The sequence below is a fragment of the Oenanthe melanoleuca genome, chromosome 1 (genome assembly GCF_029582105.1).
Source record: "Oenanthe melanoleuca isolate GR-GAL-2019-014 chromosome 1, OMel1.0, whole genome shotgun sequence".
Taxonomy (NCBI): Eukaryota; Metazoa; Chordata; class Aves; order Passeriformes; family Muscicapidae; genus Oenanthe; species Oenanthe melanoleuca.
This window is the reverse complement of record NC_079333.1, coordinates 37758421-37778166: the sequence shown is the minus strand read 5'-3', so window position 1 is coordinate 37778166 and position 19746 is coordinate 37758421.

Genomic DNA, 19746 nt, shown 5'->3' with positions numbered 1-19746 from the left:
TATCCTTTGAAGCCTTTTAATAAATACCTACTTTATTCCTTTAACCCTGTCCAGCCTCTGCTCCAGGCAGCCTCTCAAAGTATATTTTTGGTGACTGCACTGTGATGGCAAGGCATCTGGAAAACCCCTGGACCAGAGGAACACCCATCTCTTGCCTCCACTCTTGCCAGGAACCCCAGGGGCCCCAGCTGTGGTCCAGAGGGTATCCAGAGCCCAGATCTGGCACAAAGGCACGTGAGTAACTGAATAAAGGTGGTATTTTGTTTGTTTTAGCACGTGAGTTAGGTGTTAAGAAATCTCTTATAATTTTGTTTCGTGTGGAAGGATCCCAGTGTGTCCAGATGGAGCTGCTTTTACCTTCATTTGTCACTCTCAGTCTCATCTGCTAGTATTCTCACAGTAATTCCACAAAGAGAGATTATTTATCTTTTAAAATTCTGTATGCAACAGAATTGTCCAAGAATATTGATGTTCTGTTTTAGAGATTGTCCACAAAGAAACAGGACTGCAATTTGACAAATATCCATTTATCACTGAATTTTCAGGCAGATAGAGAAAAAAAATATTAGCATGAGGGTCTGAAAACTAACCTTGTGATCACTGAATAGGACGTTTCTGTTGTCTCATCTGTAATACTTCCATATCTCTTCCTACTTTCCTCTGGCAGTCCTTTCCTTGGACAAAAAAGACTTTTATGGAGGTATTAAGAAGAAAGTGGGACTATTAATTAATAAACTAAGAGGATATAATGATAGAGAATGTTTAAAGTATTGAATGCTCTGTTCTATTCTTCCCAATACTTCCACCCCCTCAAAATAGCCAGAAAAAGAAAAAAACAAAACACAAAAAAACCAAACAAACAAAAAAAAAAAAACAACAACAAAACCAAGAGCAAAACAAACGAAAAACCCACAAAAACCCAGACATTAACTCTGAACTGTTATAAAATAAAACAAATGGATATAATAACAAAATTAGGGATAAAAAATGCATTGGAAACCAATCATTATTAATCACTATTTGTAACATTCTTGTAGATGAGGTGATATGAAATTTTCTCAGGTAAATTTCCATCCTGAAGTTCCTAAAAAACAACAGAAAATTGGTATTGACTACAAGACCCTACAGATACTAGCTATCAGCAACTGAAAATAGTTTTTTATGCACTGGGGAGCACCTGGTAAGATATGAGAATATATTTGAAAGAAAACATTAATTTTCTAAAATGTTAAGGAAATAGTTATGCTAAGAACTGGCAATGAAGCATATATGTTATTAACAGAAACATAGCAAACTAAAAGGGTATAACAGTTCCTGCAGGTCTTAGAAAGGATTTATAAAGCATATAAATAATTAGGTAAAAATAGCAATACACTAAGTTAAAATCACAGAACAGAAAAATACATATTTATACACACACACACATATATATATATGTGTGTATATATATATATGTATATAATGTTTTTCTTTTTAAAATATCATGCAGACCATAGTATGGAAGTAGTCAGTGATGTAGTAGACAGAATTAAAACAAAAGTTTGAATTGGAAATGATGGTTTTGATATTAATACTCTTAAATTCAAATGGTGACTTATCTCCTCACATGATTATGTTTAAACTTCCAAACTAGAAGCAAATGCCAATATGTGAAGAAATTTTCTAAAATTCACTTAGGTAAAATTAAATTAATTAGAAAGTACTATCTGCATCTCTTTGCATTCTTTAAAAGGTGCTCCTACAATTTCATAATTTTAAAAGGAAAGGGTATTTTATAATTAGGTAAAATTTACTTTGAAAAAGATTGAAACTAAATTGTTCAATGCATCCAAATATTTTTTCTGCCTCAAAGTTTCTTCCAAAGTAGAAGATTTTTCCACCTCCTTTAAAAAAACAAAAAAAAAAAACAAAAAAAAAACCAAAAAAAAAAAAAACCTCAGAACAAACTCTGTAAGCCAGTGAATTGTATGAAAGCAGATAGGTTCTGTGGCTGTTCAGATGCAGCAGAGCAGAGTGGCAGGCACTGTCACTACACCTGCCTACATCTCCCAGCTCACCAGACCGGCTGAGTGCAGCACCACAGTGCCCTGACACACTTGAGCAGCACATCATTAGTGTTATTTATTTGCACTGCTTCAACACTTGGCACAGAACATGGATCAAAACAAGACAGCCCCTTGTCTCAGAGAGCTCACAGCCTAAATATAGAAGCTGAAACAAAAGATGAGTGCAGACAGACAAGGAGCAAAGGGAAAGCAATGATACGTGGCTGATCTTGCCATATCAGGAGACTTATGCTTTCACTTTGCTTTGTTTTCAAAGAGCTCCTTGGAGTAATAAAGTTAAGGAGGAAGTTGGAAAAGGATAAAAGAAACATTTTTCAGTTGTTTACAGAGACATCCTCCCAAAAGACAGCAGGATTTAAAACACAGAGGTCCTTGTATAAAAGTCAAATAAGATGGCATCATAGATTTAGTAGGTGCAGAAATGACCTTTTGAAATACCAAGGCGTCAGTTGAATTATTTTGTTTGAATCAACTGATTTAAAGAAGGAAAAATAGGACAGAATAATGACACCCCAAATATTTTTTGGAGTTACAGTTGTGGAATTGTTTGAAGGTTTGTTTCTTCCAAGGCTTTTAGGATTTAGGAAAAGCAAAAGGAAATGGAAAAATAAAAAGGAAAATTAATAGGAATAAGAAAGGAAAAGGAAAAGGAAAAGGAAAAGGAAAAGGAAAAGGAAAAGGAAAAGGAAAAGGAAAAGGAAAAGGAAAAGGAAAAGGAAAAGGAAAAGGAAAAGGAAAAGGAAAAGGAAAAGGAAAAGGAAAAGAAAAGGAAAAGAAAAGGAAAAGGAAAAGGAGGGATGAATTTGAACTAAAAGAACCTAAGTGATTGACAAAGGGGATACCAGAGTTTAATGCATTAAATATTTCTTTAGAGCACTAGTAACTGTGTGTGATGTGATCTTGTCTTGGGAGCAGGCTTGCTTAGCCCTGTATCCTTTGAGAGTGCTGGAGGACAGATCTCTGTTCCCTTTCCTCCACACAGTGGTTGGCTCTGTTCAGGCACTCCAGCATCTCTAAATCAATAGTCAAATGGTTCAGTGCAACACTACAGGGAGGTCATAACCTGGAATCACACTATCAAAGTCAGGGGATTTTCTATGATATAAAACTGTTGTTAGACAAGAAAGGAGCTAAGAAAATGTACTTCAAAGAAAACATAAAGTTTATTTGAGGCAACCTAACTACTGAACTACATCTCCTTTCTATTTTAAATGTGTGACCCTTTTCATTTCCAAGGCACTCTTTACTTCTAAAGAATGTACTAGCCCTAGGGATTTGTTTTATTTTGCTCTTAATATCAGCTCTCTTTTTTTTTGATGGGAGGGAAGGGGAATCTGTGATAAGTACATATTAGATTATATTTTGTTTTTATTCCCAGTAAACCTTCTGACCTAAATTTGTAAAATATTTTAAATTTTTGAACTAAAGGTTTCACTAAAATTTCCTGAATCAGACATTTTAGCAATTTTGCTTATTGATTTTCTGAGAGGCTATATATATCTAGTAGAAATTTTTTGATTTCACAGAAACATTAAAAGTAGCCTACTGATGTTATCACTCAAATCCAATATCATGTCTCCCATAGCAGCCCAAAACCACAATACCAGAGTTAAGTGCAAGAAAAGCCAAATGGAAAGTGGTTAAAATTCATGTCTCCTTACATTTTGATTCAATCTTCCATGCTTATATGTGTTTCTGTTTTTCTAATGAATCAAACAGTTCAGTGACATTAAATGATCTTATTATGGACACTTCCATTATCTCAACAGAATGTAGGTGAATGTCTGGGGGTAGAGCTGGCACAATGCCCAAAGATTTTGTGTTGTTTCTTGGCAAACACTTTATTGAAATGAAGGTGAGTCAAGGGGGCATTCACACACAGAGTGAAAAATGAAGATGATACCTACAGAAAAAAATACTGAATTTAAAGAAGTTGACTAGAGAGAAGTAAGAAAACCAAATTAAACCAAACCAGAAACCTCACCCCAAAAGTAATCAAGTAGAATTACCTCAGTAAAAAGTTGATGAAATAAATGGATTTTTAAACACTATGTTGATAAACCTCAGGTCAAGAAGTTTCTGAATTGGTGCCAGAGACAGAAGTATGTTCTGAGTGATATCATCTTTACCTAAATATGTCATAGTTCAACTGAAAATTATTGGCATAAAATGGCTGTCTTTTTGCAGCTCTTGTATTGTAGAAGCTGAGATTAATATGTGGACAAAATTAATTTTCCAGGTTCTTTACTTTAAATGTTTCCATTAAAAAGTAATCCTAATAGCTGAGCAATAGTTGCATGTACATATAACTTAGTAGTTTGTTTAGTAGTGGTTGTTTCATCATCATAGTTTTCTGTCTTGCTGATGCTATGGAGGACTAATATCATCTGTTCCTCCAAGTCAGTGTCAGACCAAAACTATTAAAAAGCCACCACTACTGCATTGGAAAAGATTCTGCATGAGAATTACAAGCTTTTCCCTATAAAGAGCCATATACTCTTCACTCCATGAATCTAGAATATAGACTTATGTTGTTAAGCAATTTATAAGGCCACAGTCATATTTATTAGGAGGTAGTGGGTGTGTTTTTCTGTGCATACAGCTGGACCTTAAACCTCCAACACCCATTCCTAAGCTTAGAGAGTGCAGTGTACAGGAAAATCCTATTTATGGGTTAACCATAACACTCTGTCCCAAAAAAGAGCTGAATACTGTCATAAGCATGGAGTGAACACCACAGAGAAGGAAGGGAAACCTGTTTCCTCCAAATGCCTTCATGATTTAAAGTTTTGCTGTTTTCTGTAATTTATTTTTCATTCACATCTGGCCCAGCAGGCACAAGAGGCAGTTTCTATCAGAAATAAAACATTATTTGTATTAGCTCTTCTTGTCTAAACAAGTGTAACTGGAGATTGTTGCAGTCCTCATAACACTTATTAGGACAAAATTACAGTAGAAAGAAACTACCATCAGCTTTCAATATAGCTACAAACATTCTGAATGAAGGTAAATTCAGTAAAGAGTACATGTAATACAAAATATCTATAAATTGGCTTTTAAAACCAGAGAGTACTTATTGAAAAGGACCTTTGAGAATATGAATGTTGTACCTGAATCAATCTGCTCTTGTGAAAAGGAAAAATTTTCACTTCTTTTAAGTTTGACCTAAATAATAGACAAAACAAATATTCCACTCATGGGTAGTGAGGAGTTAACTGTTTCTATAATTGTATTATCTGCTATCTGCTCCAGGTGGGAGAACAGACTCATCTCACTGAGAAATGCACACAGGCACAGACACAGAACTTCACTGGCTGCTTTCAGCACACAGTTGTATTTATAGTTACACAGTTTGAGACATACTTTATCTCTCAAAGTGCATCTGATTTTGCATAATTAGCATTAGAGGATGAAGAGACAAAAGTTTTTTTATATGTGGTCAGTCCCTGTACAGCTACCTCTAAGAGAGAGGAATAATCCATAAATTATTGTCCCCAAGTCTAACACACGTATCCCACAGAAGATGGCACACGAAAAATGCACAAAATGTCAGTCCTAGCCCAAGATGAACTCAATGTCAATGTCTCCACTGACATTAATGGCAGAAGCTGCCATTCAAAAACAGCATGGGTTTATGTTGAGGCAAATTAGAATGACTGGAATGGAACTTCACCTGAAACAAATTAGCCCACCTCCCACTGAGGACGTGGCTCACAGAGGGTCCAGTAATCTAAGTGTACTATGGGTATCATCTGTTTCCTTGTGGATTTACATTTAGCTGTTGCCATAAGCATTTGACAAAGAGCAAGCACAAGCCTGGGGGTTATAGTACATGTTACTGTAGCAACCAAAAGCATAATATTTTTTTCATACCTTAGTAATAATTTCAAGTGAGATCAAAAAGGTGCTGATGAAAGTCAAAGAAATCTGTCTAACAGGATGTCAGAGAAATATATCACAGTTATGTCAAGGGTTTTGCAGGAAATAGCATGTACTAGTTTTCCATTATAGCAGCAGAATCTGCACAAGGTCTAATGATCAAAAACATTGATTTATTCCTGTCACAAACCTTCAGTCCCCCCCGGCTTCTAATTAAATCTGTCTTACATTCAGCTGTGGTATGTTGCCCTTCTGCTGTACACAAGATAAAACCACTTGCTATACCTCATGCCTACAGCCTCTATCATTACTCTGGCAAAACATTACCCTCAAACAAAGGACTCAAGAGTGGTCCATGGGGACAGGAGCAATATCTGAATCCAAAGAGATAGGACAGAGGGAGGGTGATTCCATCTCAACACTAACGTTTTATTATTTGTTGCAGAAATTATTTTAGAGCTGAAAATAAAACTCTGAGGGCTAGACCTATCAATTTGGGTGTACAGTTGTAAGATTAATTCTTGAATGAGAAAAATACAAAGCATATGCAGCTAATGACCTGGAGATACAATGTACTGGACTACTTACACAAACTGTGACACATAAATTTAAGACAGAGGTCTGAGTTCTGATAAATCTAAAACACTTCATTATCTATATCTAATATTTTATTTCTACATTTCTAAATACTGAGGACATAAGTGACTCTGGTTTCAAGAGGATCAATGAAAGGCAGTACAAACTATTTGTTGCCTTGTATATAAACGCTCTGTCTCCTGAAGCAAAATAAAAAATATATCTTTTTTAATAAAACAAAACTAATATAGCAAGCCTTAATTGTAATATTTCACAGTTGAGATTCTTAAATTAAAAACTTTAATAATTATATTTTTCAATATATTAAGTATCTGCATAGTTTTCTTTCATGATACATTCACACATTGGTGTGTGTTAACAGCAATGTGACAATTTACAATCCTAACCCTTTTGTATCTTAAACGACAACACTGTGATCTTTCATATTTTTTCAGGTGTTGTTTTTCTTCTTCAGCTTGCTTGAGACATAAAATCTACTGCCTGTTCAAATGGATACCTGATAAATAAAATATTGCATTTTGAATCAGAGATTATTTTGCTATTATTTAAAAGGGGAAATAATAAACATGCCTCACTTTGAAGGAATTTCAGCTCTGGGTTTTCAGTAATTAGTTACAGCTCCTTATTCATCTTCAGGTAATTCTAAAGAATCCAGCTATTCAGTTTATAGTATGGGTTAAGGAATGTTTCAAGTGGAAAGTATTTAATAAAAGTAAAAATTCCATTCTGCAAAAAATTAACCATATTTAAATACAATCACATATGTACATATATAAACATTCAAAACATAGTTTCCAATTTCTAGCCTTCTTGTAAGCAAATTAATAAAACCCTGTCATTGCTGAAATGCAACTGCTTAATGCCAATTAATTTTATATTTTGTGACAACCATTAGTCCAAGAGCAGAGTTAATTCAGTTTGTATTACTTTTCCTTAGGCTAAGGAGAGGAGAAGAAACCTCTGTTTTCATTAATCTATGTTTTATGCACCTATATTTCTAAATCAGTGAACACAATGGCATTTTGATCTAAAAATTTTTAAAAACAATAATAACTAAAGACCATGTAGCAGATAGGAAAGCAAAGAAGAGTCAGTATACCTGGCATTCATCATTCTGCATGTTGCTCCTGACTTATCTTTACTCTAAGGAGAGAGCCAGAGAGACAGAGTTTGTGTTAAACAGATTTTTAAAATATATCCTAGTAAAACAAAGAGTACCTGAAACACAGTTCTAAATTTTTCAGCTAAATTAAAAGCTTAAAAATCAGAGCAACCTGAACTATGTATATAAATACATATTTTAATTAAAGCACTGGATATAGTGCATGCTTTTAATGTCAAGAGTTGTGGGGTTTTTTTCATTTTTCTTCATTGTTTAATGAATATGAAAGTCACTGTTTTATAGTTCAACAAATACCATCATTTTTCTAATAGAACAACTAAAAGTGTATTCATTCATCCATGCTGGATTTTACTAATAGGCTTTCATTTTATTTTTCCTCCATTTGATTTATTTACACTATGTATGGGTGGCTATTAACCAGTCACTGTCATTCAGTTTTGAATTATATACTCAAATAGCCACGAGTTGCATTGCCATTTTGAAATACTGCATAAAGTGTCAAATTTTTATTTTGATACAATATTATTAAAAGCACATAATGCCACAGGAATTCTTCCTTTATTTTCTATTATGCTTGTCCAATCAATATGTTTTGCTTTAGAAAAATCAACACCTGGCTTTCTGTTTCTCTGAAATAGTCTTTTGTGAAAGGGATGATACTGAAAGGGTGATGGGTGTTAGGGAGATCAGTATTCCCTGGATAGTTAAAGAAAATCATTGCACAGAAGGACCACAGCTTACTACATGAATGAAGCAAAATACTTTGATTGATAAAGTATCCACTGCTGTTAAATGAAGGGACCAATTCAAAGATGATTTATTCAGCTTGAAAACTAGGTGACTGGACATCATCTATATGGAGAGGGCAAAATATTTTCCAGTGCTTTCACAAGAAGTTATAAACAACAAAATTAATGTGTTTAAGCCTTTATTAATTTCAATTGAGTACCCAATTTATCATAAGCCGTATTCTCCCAATCTATTCCTAAATGGCATGTGCCACTCAGAACTATAAACTTGCATGAACAAACTAAAAGAGCACACATTAATCCTCTTACATATTTTATCTGTCATCCAATACTTTAGTGCTGGGACCTCTTTTATTATATTTTGGCCATTTCATTTATTAGATGCTATATTTTTGGGACAGGATGATGTATTTATGAAGCTGTATGTTACCTAAATCATGACCACGATGTTTCATTTAGGGATTAACAGACTTTGTGAAACAATTAATAAGATGTAAATACACCCCAGCTTCTTTGCTAAATTATGTAGATTGTTTTTATATCTTTTTGCTAGTGAAAACCAAGGTAACTCCACTCAAATCAACAGAATGGAGCTACTTTATATGGTTCAAGAACTTGGCTAAGATATCTGCTTGATGTAATTCATTATTTAACAATTTGTCAGGCTGCCCTTGAGCAGTAAATTGAGATCACCATATAGTTCTGCACTTGTACATAAAAACAACTTTCACTAGTCATTAACCACTTCTCTTAGAGCAATTTCTGGACCTCATGTTTTTCTCATTCTTTTTCCTTCACAGTTGCTTTATAAGAAAAATTCTCCTCTCTACTACACGAGTGATTTTGCTAAGAAGACACATGCCTGAGTGTACCTATCCTGCAAGCATGCCTTGTGAAGTGTTATATAGGGCTTCTCATGAAAGAAATCAAGGAGAAGACATGAAACCTGGGGTTGCCTAGGAGTTATCTCTACTAAAGTACATTTTTGGAGCTGCAATGGCCTCCTGGACTTGTGTCTGGGTGCCTTCATATGTTCCTACTTACATGCCACGTCCTCTAGTTCCTAGGATTGCTCTAAACAAAAAAAACAATTCCCATTGGCAAGATCTGTTGAAATGTCTGTTCTTTATTTAGAGACACAGAAATACAGAAAACCAAACAGAAAATGAATTAGTAATTGGGCTACCTCAGCTTTCTTTGACATGGATTTGATGTAGGCAGTTGATCTCAAATCTTCAAAGCTGTTTAGTCTACCATCAAACGCTGCAGGAAGTCTATATCCAAACAACTTTGAACCTTTAATCTTTTTAATCTCCTGGCTGCATTTCCCAGTGCAGCAGGATCTTCTTGCCCCAGTCTTCCTTTTCCATTAAGGACAGGAGAGGGTGAGAAATATTGGACATTCCTGCAAATACCCATGATTAGTCAGAACTGCATCAGGTTCTGCTATTCAGTTGTCTGTTTTGTGCCTCATTTGCTTCTCATTATAAATTATATATTTAAAAAGTGTGTAAGGACTTACATGAATGACAGACACTTGCTCAATGTAGTGGTAAGGGTGGAGATGAGAATCAGAGTCTGTACAAGAAATTAGGTACCTGTTTTGTCTCTTGTATAAAAATGCACTCAGCAGCATGACTGCATGACAGCTCTATAGCCACAAAGCCCACTGCTCTTCATTTATGGGGTCACAAAAACAATGTTATGAATATTCCAACATTACTTTATATGTTCATAAGGTTCCTCTCAAACAGCTTAAAAACAGTTTCATTCATCCACTGTCCAGAGAAAATACAAGCAAAAGTCCAAGGGAAAGAAATGTGTTGTGAGAAATTTAGGGGAGCACAGATAACCAGGCACAAAATGAATGGACTTCTGCTTCTTTGCTGTGTAAACAGCAGATTGTGGTACTGCTGTTGTTTGAGGATTAAAACGTTATTTTCCAATCCCACGCAAAAGATGTTTTGTTTCTTCTCAATCTATATAATAAGCATTAAAGAAGAATAAGGCATGTCTTCCTCCCTCAGTATTTTACATTCATTACTTTTGCATGGCAAATATGTTATATTCATTATCTGTAACCAAGCAGTATATAGAGGTTCCACCAGAGATCAGCACCCCATTGTGCTGGACACCGTATGATGGACAGTAACACAGAGGCAAGATACCTTGAAAATGTTATAGTTTCAACAGACATGGGCAAACACAGGAGATAAATAGAGTGAGTAGATTACTCAGGGTCATAGAGTACACCTGTGATCGTTTGGAGATCCCAATTCACTGCAGCAGGAAAGCTCAGCTTAAAGATCTATGCCCAGTTAGCCAAGGGAAGATGTGTCACCCCTGTTCATACCTGAAGGGCCCTCAGGAAGAAGAGGAAGAGAGGTTTCACCAGGCAACTCAGTGCCATACCTCTTCTTCCTGGAGCTCCTGTGCATGAAGAGAGAGGACACAGATCAGCATCTTAGGACAGAAGTTCACTGGACCAATTCCCCTCTGCAAGGTATCCTTGAATAACAAGTGGAGTATAGGATGGCTGAGCTTCCTAAGGCAGATGACAGAATGCACCAGTTGCAATGAAGAGGTAGATAATAAATCCAGTGGGTTGGGATGCATGTTTCACAGTCTGGACCACTCAGAAGGGGAGGTAGACATGACAGAGGGATTGAATGACATACGACAAAACCATGGGATTTAATACTGCTGAAAGAAGATGTAGAACACATACAAGAGTTTACATTGAAACTGTGTGATATTTGCTGGTACATCTGCATACTTCATTTGTGTTTTCATTAACCCTCTTCTCTTATTTATCTGTTATTCAAGTTTTGAGACCAGTTTCTTTTTCTAACATTGACACAACCATTGGTTCATTTGGCTGTGCTCAGACCCCAGCATCCCTGCTCACAAATCTAAAGCTGGGCCTGGAGACTTAGGGAGTAAATCCACCTTCACAGGGCACCAGCCTCACAAGTAGAAATTAGCTACATAAGTTCCTTTGAGCATTGCTGGAGTTTTCTTTTCATGATTACTGTGAGGTAAAGCCTTTAGGCAGATCCTCCAAATCCCAAAATCCCAGAAAAGAATTTATACAATATAATAACAAATAATTAAACTAAATCTTGTATATACTTTACAGATGTACTCTAGTCATGCCCACATTTTGTCGTGTGGACTGACAAATGCAGAATGAACAATTTCATTCATTCATTCACCATTTATTCTGCCATCCATTTTCCTTTGCTGGCAAAAAGTCTTTCCTCTCACTTCTGCATTTATTTATGCTATTCCATGGAGTGAAATAGTGAAGAAATAAGCATTCACTTGAATATTTCTTCCCTCATACGTAAAATATGAAGAACCCTAAGGGACCAGGTTTTAAAAAACAAGAGTGTATTTCCAAAAGTAACATCAACAAACAGAAATTTTTCCAGATACAAGCTATTTGAATCCCCAAATATACTATTTCTCTTTGATTCGTTGCTCTATCTTGCCTACAGTTAGCATAAGAATTACTTCAGCTCAACAAAACTACTTACAGAGAATATACATGCAGTTACATTGAACCTGGCTTAAAGAACAGTTTGGTTTCTGGCAGGACACTGAAGGAGCTAAGCCTCCATTTTAGACAAAGGAAATTCAGTAGCAAACCTGAAGCTGGTATTGTTCTTAATCTCTTGGCTCCAAATGAGAGGCATCAAACCCAACAGTGATATTTACAAACCTCACCCCCGACAGTACTCTGCCCTGAATGAATGCAGAAGTTCACACTGACATGAAAAATATCTCCATAGGTATACTTATAGTAAGTCTAGCCTTGTTTTCTTTAGTTCCCACAGCCTTTTTTTTATTATATCAGAGCTGAAAACATTAAACAAAATTTTTATACTTGTACAGTGCCTGTAACGGATTTGTTTCAACATTGCACAACTTCCACTTTACATGCAGCCTCTGTCAATTTTGTAATTTGCCATAAAACTCAGAGTGATAATTTGTTTTATCTGCTTGGAAAAAAAAGAAAGAATTGGTTTTTAGAGATTATATGCACAATTTTATTTGTGAGTTTCATGTATTAGTAACAGATCTTGTGCTAAACTTCTTAATCACTTTTTCATGAGGCATGATTTTAAAATATTGTTTGACTATAATGAATGTTCATTTTCTTACAAACACCATATGAAAATATGACACATGATATGCTTTCTCAAAAGAACAAGTTATTTCTGGTGTTGCAGTTCAGAAGTGCTGATACAAACCATCTGATCTACTGAGTATGATAACCACATAACACTTTTTCAGGACAGTAAAACTATTTAGAAAGTCTACCTTTTTAGAATGACCCTCCATGAACCTCAGAATGTGACAGATTTCCCAAGTGAACCATAAACCAAACACATCTACAATATATATATATGTCAATTATCACTTTCAAATATAAAAATATGGTAGATAATATTTTTTTTTCTGTAAGACATGAAATTCCAGCTCAGGATAAATATATATGAAGGAGAAAAAATAAGGAATTGAGCACAAGGACCACTGCCTTCACCAAAAATTCACCGGTGAAATTAGTTTCCACTTTCGTTATTGTCAATTAATGGAATACACGACATGTCAATATTTTTTTCTTTTTCCCCCCTTTTCTGAGTAACTCAAATATTGCAGTCAAATAAGCTTGCAGTGATAATAATATTGCAGTATAGTAATATTGCAGTGAAAACATAGGAAAAATTTGTAAATTCCCATTTTGGACCATTTTCACTGAGAACTTAGATATTCTGCTTAATGGAAACCTCAATAGTACCTTAATTGTACTGTATCATTTGGATTTATTTTCATCCTTGAGGGAGTTTGGTCCCTTTCTGTAAATTCCTAAAATATTCATTTAATGTAAGGGGATCCTGTATATCTAGCTTCATATATATGTAGTCATTAGCCTAACCTGTATGTAGTCATTGGTTAGGGTGAATTTTTTCACATAAGTCTATAGGACATAGGTTTTTTACAAAATGCTATCAAATAACAAAAGACAAAAATATACCTGTAAAATAATTTTTTTGTTTAAGTTATCTGTTCTAAAAAAATTCCACAATTCCACCCCCTGCCTCCAAAAAAATAAACCCTAAGAGAGTACATCTGATGCTGATATTTGTGAGCTCAGCAGGAGAGTGCAGTAGCTGGTATTCCAGTGCAATAGCCCCAAAGAGATGATGGACTTACAACTTGATATGGTGAAAACCTGGAACCCTTAAAAGTGCAAAGTGATACTGTATTGGGTTTACATGGCCTGGATTTGGAAGTGGTGGGGTAGCAACAGGAGGGGCTTCTGAGAGAAGCTGCTGAAAGATTCCTCAGTGTCCGGCAGAGCCAATTCCTGGTGGCTCCAAAGACGGACACTCTGATGTTGGCCAAGGCTGGGCCAATTAGGAATGATGGTGACAGCTCTGTGATAACATATTTAAGAAAAAAGGAAAAAAAAGGTCATGCCATAGTTTTAATTGTGACTAGAGAAGAGCAGAGTGAGAACAGGTGATAAACCCCTTTCCCTGTCTCCTTGCACAGCTGGACGTGGAGGTAGAGCTGAGAAAGAGGAAAGGGTGGGGGGAAGGTGTTTTAAGGGCTTATTTTACTTCTCATTATCCTGTTCTGATTTTGTTAGTAATAAATTCACTTCATACCTCTAAGTTGAGCCTGTTTTGCCCCCGATGGTATTTGATGACTGGTCTCTCTCCTGGTCCTTATCTCAACTCATGACCCTTTGTTAAATTTTCTCTGCTCTGCCCATTTTGCAGAGTGCAGTGTGAGAGAGCAGCTTTGGTGGGTGTCTGGCTAGCCTTAGCCCATGGCATCCATTATTGAATATACTTTGGCCTCCATGCTTCTTTTTATTTTACTCAGCAGTAAACTGCATAGTTCTGAAAAAGATATTATGTAATCAACTAAGAAGCAAACAAATAAAGGAGATAAAACTAGAACAGACTCTATTTATTGTATTTTTTAATATGTATATATTTATAGAACAAGATTTTCCAGTTAAATAGAATAAATTATTTGATACAAAACTTTCTAAGTTCAACATGAAAACTTATTTTGACATGTTAATGTCTTTGACACAATCTAAAACTTGCACTTAACAAATACAGTAAATGTTCTTACGGGTTACAATTTCAATTTTTGAGTAATGCTGTAACTACCTATGTTTGTTGTTGTCATTTATATCAAGAATAACTTTCATTACCTTCTGATTAAGAATAATATGTAATCAGTATTTATATTAACTATGAATTTTTAACATGCAAATGTAGTTTCTAAAGTATAAGTATTGACATTGAAACTGAAAAAAAAAAGAACACAAAGACTGATTTCAAGGTGTAAAATCTCTCAAGTACATTTTGTCTCAAGTTCAATTTCTATTTGTTTAACAAAAAATTGCTAGGGAATAGTATAATCACTTTAAATTATTTGAGCTGGCATGATTTCTACTAGACATACATGCATATTCATCTAGTGTAAACTCTGGAAAATGAATGATCTTTATTCTAATAAATAGTAATGATTTCATACAATCTCCTTCATCTTAATGTAGTTCTCTCCATTACCAGTGATGAGATTCACACCAGCTGACCTATAATAAAAGACAGTTGCCTTAGACACCAAAGAAATGTTCTCATAGAACAGCACAGCACATTTTTAAATTAAAAACATTTCAAGGGAGTGATCAATATCACTTTGACAATACCATAAAATTCATTACCAAACATGAAGAATAATGAAGCATGACAACCATAAAAGGTGTAATGAAAATGCTCAGTTAATAAGAAGAATGAATTTACCCAATTGGAGCTTTCCAGTGATGGCTTTTGGGGGGAGGATTTTAAGCATTTACCTTCCATTTGTTTAGTTGAGACTGCTTTTTCTGCCAGCAATGCTCCCCTTTGGCACAAAAAAATACCACATCAACATGATTAGTAAGATTTCTAACATGGTAGATAAATGGCACTTATACAATTGTTCCCTCCAGCCTGTGCTTTAAGGTTAAACTGAGGCCAAGCTCACTTCATTCTAGACTAAGCTATCTGAGCAGGAGATTATCTCATGCCTAGCCCTCAGGGTCCTTGTAGGTGCTGCTTTCTTAACACCATGCTGAGAGAGTGTCCTGGTTTTGGCTGGGATAAAATTCATTTCCTTCTTAGCAGCTGGCACAGCACTGTGTTTCGGGCTCAGTGGGAGAATAATGTGGAAAACACACTGATGTTTTGGTTGTTGCTGATCTGTGCATATCCCAAGCCAAGGACTTTTCAGTGTCTCAAGCTCTGTCAGTGAGGAAGGACACAAGAATCTGGAGGAGGCACAGCCAGAACAGTTGACCTAAACTGGCCAAAATCTTATTCCATACCATAGAATGTCATGCCTAGTATAAAGACTGGGAGCAATTGGCTGGGAGAGACATTCCCCCATGGGAAGCATGGAGATTTTATCAGGACTGACTGTGTCCTCCTACCCCTTATTTAATGAGCTCAGGAGAGAATGGAAAGAAAAACAGACTCTTTGGAGGGCAATGTGGAGAGAGGACCAGCAAGAGTCTCTAGAAGTTCTTTAATGTGTACAGTTAAGATTCCTTTCAACACTTGAGCACAGTCAGCTCTAAATGCCCATAACCCCTCTGTTGCATTTGAAAACAATGAACTTCACAAGGTTTCTACCTGTTTTACATTGTCAATGAAATGGCAACAACTAGCAGGGGACAGAAAGGATGCAAAAGTGGATCTTTCAATATTGACACAAAGTCTTGACAATAGTACTCTCTGGAAGGCTTCCAGGATTTGGTAAACAGGTTGACAAGGAACACTATTAAAACATGCTCTCAGAAGTAATGTGAGGCAATGAGGGAATTTTCAGAAATCTTTGAAGCATATCAGTCCTATAAATGTAGGATAATTTCTGTCTAGGCCAATACAGAATATGCCTTGTGGTATTTGACTTCAGAATATAAAATAGTGTTGAAGCTGTTGATTTGGTTTTGTTTTTATAAATGTTAGGGGGAATCTAACAAGAGCATTAAAGAAAACAGTCTGAGATTATTCATACTCTAAGAGCAAAATTTTCAGTTGCCAAAAAAAATACAATTCAATAAACCTCAGGTAGGAGACATCAAAGAATCTTGTCACCACAAAAATATGTATCTAAAAATAGATGACTAGATCAAAGGAAAAGGTGTTTTTCTCATAATAAAAGTCTATAAATACTGATAAACAATAAAGTAAGATGAATGAACCAAAGGGACTGGTTGGAAGTGAGGATATGGATATCACAAATATAGAAAAACCTCAACTGAGAAACTAGTCATTTATGTGCCTTCAGAAACAAGATAATATATAACACTGAAAACTAGATTGGGCTGCTAGAGAAAAGTTCCAGGGTTTAAAGAAAACTGAAGGTCAAATACAATAAATGAATTAACCATAATCATTATCACAATTTATATGATGCTTAGATTAAAGATGTCATGCTTAGATTAAAGAATATATTATTTGGTTTGTTTTATATCATCATGTGTCCACTATAGTGCCTCAGAAATGGCAACATTAAGGTCATCAAGGAATGAAAAGAGAAGCATAATTTGTTGTTTTAATTAATACTCATTATGTGGAAATTGTAATAATGAATTACAATAAATAGTTAAATAGTGAGATACCAAAATGACTGCATTTTGAAGTATCCAAGAGGAGAATATGAAGTAGCTGTAGTATAAATGTAGTAGCTAAATCTACACTGACATACTATTTAAATACTGTGCTTTGTCTCAAACTTCACTCATCCAAAATCTGATTGAAAAGATTTCCTTCCTCTCCATACACCTTCTTCGTATAAAAGAAACTTCTGAAGAAAAGAAAAACTCAAAGAAACCACGGTAAAAACAAATTAAGATGAACTAAAATTGAAAAATACATTTATGGACAACCCTGCTTAAAAGCATTTTGCCAAAGAAACATGAAACTTCTGGCAAAAAGGTGTTAAAAAAAAAAAACCAAAATCAAAGGACTAAATCCAGACCACAGCTCTTCTTATGGCAGAGTAAGGGTTTTCAAAGCACAAGAACAGCTGTGCTGAGCCAGACCAAAGGCTGGCCAAGCCCCATGTCCCACGTCCATCAGTGACAAGCAGATTTCTGAGCAAGATCAAAATGATGATGCATGCTGTGAATGCTCTCTGAACTCCACAGTGATTCACTACTCAGGAGCTTCTTGAAACAGAAACAGACCTTTAATAGATCAGGTCTCTGGTATTTCTATCTAATATCTTAAAGTGGTATTGATGTATTTGTCCACTTCCTTTTTCAATGTATGCACACCTTTAGCATTCAAAATATCCTGAGAAAAATTCTTTCAAAGTGTATCCCATGAAGATGCAGCTGCCTCCAACTTGTCACTCAGGTTTGGCTTGGTTTTAGAGTAACCTGTTTTTCAGATGTCCACAGATAAGTAGGTTACTTTACAGAGTAACAAAAGTAAAATACACTAACTGAACTGAGATGCAACAATCAGCAACTTCGAAATTCGGGAGAAAAATACTGAGATTAAACCATTCAGATCAATGGAAAAAGCATAGGATCTGCTTCTTGGCAGCACCTAAGACCAACCCATGCCAGAGCACAACAGGGCTGACTGACACTTCCCACCACCATATGACTGCTGATCCAGCGAGGACCACGAGGCATGCAGGCACAGGAGTGGTAATTTGGGTGCTCTAGCCAGGCATTAAACCACTGTGTGCTTGTAAGTGGTTCATATGCTGCTTGCAGTGTCTTTTTGTATGAAGTAAACAATACTGAAAGAGGAGTGACCTGGGGAGAGAGAGTTACCTACCTGCATATGTAGTCAACTACCTCCCTTTTTTTATTTTTTTTTGCTTTGAACCTACCACCTGCTAACAGTATGTGATACTCTCATTCTCACTTTGGAAGAGAAAATGAACCATCTGTCCCTTTTTATCTATTCCTTTTCCCTTATGATAGGACAGATTTATGTCAAAGCCTTCCCTAAATTGTCACTCTTCAGACTGAATAGTCCTGGTCTATTTACGAATTCCCTTGACTGCTTTTCTATATTTTTGATTATTCTTGGTGGCTTTCTGTGAACTTCTTCCAGTTCTGTTACACCCTTTTTCAGATTTTGGGATAAGAGCTTTTTCGACCAATATTATTACATTTTCTGTTTTCTTTTCTACTCTTTTCTTTATAGTTCTTCACATTCAATTTATTTTTGACCACTGCTGAACACTGAGCTGACATTTTCACAGAGCTATTCATCATAAGATCCAATTTCTGAATTATATCAGTCAATACAGAGCACATCACTAATGAATAAAGTATCATTTAAAAGTAGAATTTTTATCCAGATGAAGAAAATGAAAAGAAACCAAAGCATAAGGTCTACTTTTTTAAAAGTAAAAAAAGGATGATGAAAAAGAGATAAACTTATAGACAAGTAAAACTAATAGCAAAACATGCATATATTATTTGGTTTAAAAGGGAAGAGTTTGGTAGAAAAAGGGCTACAAAGGTGGCCCCTGAGAGAAAAAAAAAAATGACTGGGGTTGTCCCTCTGTTCAACACAGGTGATTCCAGACACTCCAGAAGGGGCCCACTTGTGGCCAAAGCTGAGGCCATCAACAATGCTGGTAACACCTCTGGGACAACACATTTGAGACAAGGTGAAAAAACTGCACTGCAGATGTGAGAAGAGTGAGAATTTGAGAGCAGCAGCCCTGCAGACCCCAAGGTCAGTGCAGGAGGAGGGGCAGGAGGTGCTCCAGGCACCAGAGCTGAGATTCCCCTGGTGCAGCCCATGGTGAGGTGCTGAGCCCTGCAGCCCATGGAGGTCCATGGTGGAACAAATAACCAAATAGCTCTGGCAGCTCCTGGAGCATCCCAGCCACAGTGGGTGCATGCCCAAGGGGGCTGTGACCCCAAGGGAAGCCTTTGCTGGCAGAACCCGTGGCCCAGGAGACCCAGGCTGAAGCAGTCTGTTCCTGAAGAGCTGCACCCTGGTGAAAGGACCAACACTGAAATAGTTCTTGTAGGACTGTCTCAAATATGAAGGACTCCACAATAGAGCAGAGGAAGACCATGAGGAGCAACATCAGCCCCATTTCCCAGTCCCACAGTACTTCTTAGAGATGAAGGTAGAAGAGTCAGAGTGAACATGAGCCTGGGAAGAAATGGAGGTGTAGGTGGAAGGTGGTTTTATATTTGTTCTTATTTGTCATTATCCTACTCTGCTGGATAAATAAATTAAATTTACTCCCCCAAAGTAAATGGTGTTTTGCCCAT